The sequence below is a fragment of the Daucus carota genome, chromosome 7, assembly GCF_001625215.2.
Source record: "Daucus carota subsp. sativus chromosome 7, DH1 v3.0, whole genome shotgun sequence".
NCBI classification, from domain to species: domain Eukaryota; kingdom Viridiplantae; phylum Streptophyta; class Magnoliopsida; order Apiales; family Apiaceae; genus Daucus; species Daucus carota.
The window spans coordinates 11,796,004-11,802,145 of record NC_030387.2 but is presented as its reverse complement, the minus strand read 5'-3'; the positions used below and the strand labels follow the sequence as shown (position 1 = coordinate 11,802,145).

General features: G+C 40.1%; 1 non-coding gene across 1 annotated transcript; it reads left to right on the top strand.

Moving 5' to 3' along the window:
• The first annotated feature begins 1,036 nt into the window (after nucleotides 1-1,036).
• LOC135148174 (small nucleolar RNA R71) lies at nucleotides 1,037-1,143 on the top strand. Its single transcript, XR_010286066.1, has one exon. It is a non-coding gene; the product is annotated as a small nucleolar RNA R71 (small nucleolar RNA).
• Nucleotides 1,144-6,142: the final 4,999 nt, after the last annotated feature.

Genomic DNA, 6,142 nt, shown 5'->3' with positions numbered 1-6,142 from the left:
GATGTTGATGTGAAGCTTTTTGAACACTTCCAGGAATTTACCAAATTGCTTATCCAGCTGCTGTTTTTTTAACCTCCTAGGAAATGGAGGTGGTGGATATAATGGTTTTGACACCGGAGCAGCTGCAGGAATAGCCTTATCTTTTTCAACAGTAGGGTTGATTCCAATTGTGTTTGAAGGAAGTTCTGCTGGAATTTCTTGCGGTTCATCACCCTGATCTTGTACTAATGTTGAGGTAGGCCCTGTTGTAGTTTTTCCAGATCTCAGCGTAATGGATTGGACTTGCTCTTTAGGGTCCCTCTTAGCTGGTACCTCTGTATCACTAGGGAGATTCCCCTGTGGTCTGCTTAGTAAAGCATTAGCTAACTGACCGACTTGTGTCTCCAAGGCTTTTAAAGTTATTTCCTGACTCTTGTACATGAGCCTTAGCTCTTCCATGTCAGACCTTTCGTTAGCTGATTGCCCATGATTCTGAAATCCCGGAGGGTGATATGGCTGTTTAGGTGCATACTGTTGTGAAGTTCCAGCCTGACTATACTGTTTAGGTCCCTGTTGAAATCCTTGTTGAGGTTGATTATAACCCTGATTATTACTCCAGCTGAAATTCGGATGATTTCGGTTGTTAGGGTGGTAAGTAGCTGGAGCAGGCTGTTGACCTCTCTGAAAGTTGCTCACAAATTGTGCTGATTCACTAGAAATGGCACACTGATCAGTAGCATGAGTACCAGCACATAATTCGCAAATAGAGATTGGCTGTTGAATTCCTTGGTGAGCCAGAGAATCGACTTTCATCGTGAGAGCTTTAAGTTAAGCTGCTATAGCTGTAGACGTGTCAAGATCAAGAATTCCGGCTACCTTCCCTTGAGTAAGTCTTTGAGTAGGGTTCTGATATTCATTAGCAGCCATCATTTCAATAAGATCATAAGCTTCTTTATAACTCTTAGCCCATAGCGCACCTCCAGAAGCAGCATCAAGCATAGGTCTGGATTGAGGTCCAAGACCATTATAGAAACTGTTTATTTGCATCCAATCCGGCATGCCATGATGGGGACACTTCCTTAGCATCTCCTTATATCGCTCCCAGGCTTCACAGAATGTTTCTCCTGATTGTTGAGAGAATTGAGATAGAGCATTTCGTAGTGCAGCAGTCTTTGCCATGGGGAAGAATTTAGTGAGAAATTTCTGAGCTAGATCTTCCCATGTAGTAATCGAACCAGATGGTAAAGAATGTAACCATCCCTTAGCCTTATCTCTCAGTGAAAATGGGAAAAGCCTTAGCTTCACAGCTTCATCAGAGACGTCATTAAATTTGAAAGTGTCACAGATCTCTATAAAATTTCGTATATGCATATTGGGATCTTCAGTAGGAGAACCCCCATACTGTACCGAGTTCTGGACCATTTGAATAGTTCCTGGTTTGATTTCAAAGGCTTTGGCTGCGATTGCAGGCCTGACAATGCTTGATTGGATATCATCGATCTTTGGCATAGAGAAATCCTTCAATGTCTTACTGTCTGGTTGTGCTTCAGGTTCTGTCATTGTTTCAGAATCAGAAGAAGAAGTAAAAGCTGAATCAGTTGCCTTCTTACGGGTTTGAGAACGTGTTTGCATAAACGCGACCCAAGTACCTGAAATAAAGAAAAGAAGAAAAGTGAGAAGAGAATAGAATCCTAGTCAGTGAATTTTAATGCACACTGATGACAAGTACATAAACTACTTAATTAACACCGAGTCCCCGGCAGCGGCGCCAAAAACTTGTTCGGTGAAATCTACACGCAAGCGCACGTGATCACAAGTAATATATTAAGTTCGTTCCCACAGAGACTGGTGAATTAAAGAATACGCACCTATGCAACAATGTATGATCAATTATCACTGCTAAGACAATTAACAAGGATTGGTTTCTTTTATACTAATAACTAAATTTACTAATCAAGTTCAGAATAGGAAAACACATGGGATTCTAACTTCATTATCGAATTCATCTAGAATTGAAATTACTGATTAACATGCGACTGTTGATCCTAATCAGACAACACGAAAGTAATACATGCCAACTCTCGTTGCACAAATATCATACCAATCAAAATCCGCAATTAAGACAGAAATCTCATGGACACCAACAAAGCTCAGACCCTATATCTCTATAGCGGTAGTGTAAGCAGAGAGGTTTAATAACAAGTCATCTATCGTGATTACACAGGGTGATAAAAATAGTTCAAGTCTACCACAAATTATGTGTTCATTCACACAATCCTATGATTACATGGCATAGTTCTAAATTCAATCATCCACTCTCGCTTCAGAAAGAATTAACAAACAACTTAGAAGTTAGCTACGCTCCTAAGAAGAATAAGCACGGCTCATGCAAAGAAATCAACGTATGTCGCAAGATCAAGTAATTAATATTCGTTACTAGAATACATCGATAAATCCATTAGAATCCCATGAAGGCGGTTAGTTCATAATCGAACTAATCGACATCATGGGTTCTAATGAAAACATTATAAAGAAGAGACAAGAATTGAATGGAATAAAAATGCTTGAATTAATAATAATAAGGATCACACGTTACAGATTTGATGTTCACGATCTCGCTCGAAACTGTCACTTCCTCGCAAAGAACGATCTAATACAAACTGATATTGTGCTTCGATAAAAACTAAACTATGATATTGTTCTCTACTCAAACTACTTCTGTGAGGCTAGGGTTTTACACATGAGAAGTTAAATTACATTGACCAAGTCAACCGGGCCTCGACCGCTGCGAAAATCCATCAGAAAAGCTGTAAAAATCGGCCCGGGGAAGTTCTGCTGGGCGCGGCCGCGCTAAACTAGCGCAGGCGCGCTAGTTGCAGCAGACTGTAGCGCGGGCGCGCTAACAAGTAGCGCGGGCGCGCTACTGTCTGTCTTGGCAGCTTCGTTTCTTCGTTTCTCGCTCGTTCTCGCGTGCATGTCCTTCCTCGCTTCTAGTACCACTTCCGTAGGTGATCACGGTTGCATTTAGCATATGCAACAAGCCCTTTAAACCCCTAGATAGCTCTAGTGGACGAGTGTGTTCTCGTGAGGGTTTGTAGAAGATGTACCCACAAAATCCCAAGTCGCGATGAATCCACAATTCTCTATTCTTGCAAATAATGCACCAAAACCAACCTAAAATGATAGAAAATCACTTCATCACCTCAACTCGTGACCTGCACAGAAAAACACTAAAAACACATCAAAAGACACTAAACACTTAAGTACAACCAACCAATTTAAGTGGAAATGAAGGCCTATAAGTGTGTATAAATACCACTTATCAGTGTACCCTTAAGATATCTAAAGATTCTTTTGACGACTTTGAATAGGAAGTACACAAAATCAGCAAACTCTGGATTTTCAAAGCCGGGGGGCTGTTCCAGATATACTTCTTCTTCTAGCTTTCCATTCATAAATGCACTTTTCACATCCATCTGATAAACCTTGAAGTTGGAGTGTGTAGCAAATGCAAGAAATATTCTGATGGCTTCAAGACGAGCAACTGGAGCATAGGTTTCATCGTAATCAATTCCTTCTTCCTGAGAATAACCTTTTGCGACCATTCTGGCTTTGTTTCTCACAACAATGCCATCACCATCTAACTTGTTACGGAAGACCCATCTAGTTCCAATTGTAGACTTTCCCTTTGGCCTTGGAACCAGGGCCCAGACTTCTTGTCTCTCAAATTGATTAAGTTCTTCTTGCATGGCAAGAACCCAATCAGGATCAGCAAGTGCTTCATCCACTTTCTTTGGTTCTAATTGTGATAGAAAACCAGAAAATAGACATTCATTTGTCGAAGCACTTCTAGTCCTTACACCGACATCAGGATCACCAATTATAAGATCAAAGAGATGATCTCTGCTCCAAATCCTTTCCCTTGGTAGTTGTGTCCTTGATGATTCATCAGTATTGTCAGTAAGCTGATGTGTATGACTAGTTCATCTACCAGCTCCCCCTGAGTTGTTGCTAGGTTGACTTGATGATCCACCACTAGCATCAGTGGAATCTCCAGCATTATTGCCATTTCCTCCACCATTGCCTGGATCATTATCATTGTTGTCATCACCTATTGCAACCTCAGGTGGCACATCATCATCTGAATCAGAATCTGGATAGTTGTCAAACTTCAGAGATTCAGATGGATTTGCAGATTGTAAACTTGGGAGTTTAGTGTCATCAAATGTTACATTGACACTAACTTTTACTAACAGAGTATCAATTACAAAAACTCTATAAGCATTATTAGTATAACCAACAAAAATTGCTTCAGATGCCTTTGGCTCAAACTTGTTCAAGTTCTCTTCTCCGTCTTTGAGAACATAGCACTTAGATCCAAAGACATGAAGATGTTTGACATATGGTTTCTTGTTGTTATACAGCTGAAATGGAGTTCTCATATGATCCTTATTGATCAAAGTTCAATTCTGGGTATAGCAGGCAGTAGTCACAGCTTCAGCCCAAAAGTACAGTGGAAACTTTGCTTCAGCAATCATTGTCCTTGCAGCTTCAATCAGTGTACGATTTTTCTTTCAATGACTCCATTCTGCTGAGGAGTCTTTGGTGCTGAATACTGCCTTCTAATTCCCTTTTCAGAGTAAAAGTTGATTAGAGTTTGATTCTTGAATTCTGTGCCATTATCTGACCTTACTGCTTTCACTGGCACACTTTTATCCAATTCAACTTGCTTTACATGATCAATAACTGTCATCGGAGTTTCATCCTTAGAAGTAAGAAAGTAAACCCAAGTAAATTTCGAGAAGTCATCCACAATGACTAAGGCATATCTTCCTCCATCAATTGATGTAACATTCACGGGGCCAAACAAATCCATATGCAGTAAGTGAAGTGGATCTGTAATGGTATTGATGGTTTTGCCTTTGTGAAATGCTCTCTTTGCTTTTCCTTTCTGACAAGCTTCACAGAGATCATCAGTTGAGAATTCCAGGGAAGGCAAACCTCTCACTAGATCTCTCTTGACTAGAGAGTTCATGGTTTCGAAGTTAAGGTGTGAGAGCTTCTTATGCCATAACCAACTATCTTCAGCAGACGCCTTAGCGTAGAAACAGTGAACTGCATTTCCTGGTCCTGAAGACAAATCAACTACGTATATGTTGCCTTTCCTTATGCCACATAGTGAAGGGCGCTTATCCTTGATATGTTTAATGATACATATCTCCTTTTCAAAATGAACATAATATCCTTTGTCGCAAAACTGACTGACACTTAGGAGATTATGTTGAAGTCCTTCAACTATAGCAATATCCTCTATGATGACCCTTCCAACTTTGTACTTGCCATATCCAACAGTACGACCTTTGCTATTGTCAGCAAAAGTAACTGACGGACCAGTTGCTTCTCTTATGTCTTCCAGCAGGGATCTTGTGCCAGTCATGTGCATTGACACTCCACTGTTAAGCACCCAAGCAACTCGAACAATTCCACTGGCACCCTGCAAAAGACATCTTGATTAAACCTTCTTTGGGACCCACACTTGATTGGGTCCAGCAAACTTAAAGAATTGATTTCTATCAGGTAATACAACAGAGCCTCTTGGACTGATACTTGGCTCACTCTTGACTGAACTTACTTCCTTAACAACAGTCTTATAAACCTTAGTTTTAGGCTTTGGAACGTAAGTCTCCTTCCTAACACGAGGAGGACTAGCAGTCTTTGATCTAGCATGCTTATCGTTTGTGTGTTGTCTAGGTGATGTGTTTTCATTTTTAGCATGCAAATTTCTAAAATAAGCAGACATGGTATTAAAAACACAAAGCATACAGTTATCAACACCACAACATTTATGACATGCATCAAATACAGGAGCAACAGGAATATCAATCACAGTAGTAGCAACATCAATAGATTCTACTCTAACATTGTTAACAGATTTAAAGTTCTCAGTAGAATGACATCTATTATCTCTGTTCTTACTGTTCACAAAATTATTAGGCTTGTTGAATTTAGATCTCTCAGAATTGACACCTAAACCAGCTTTAGGCAACCTAACATTGCCTTTCACTTTGATTGGTTTTAGTGATGTCGGGATCTCATCTCTCTTCTCATTACTCTCTTTCAATTTAAGGTCTTCCTGTTTGAGTTCATATTTAATGACAACAGG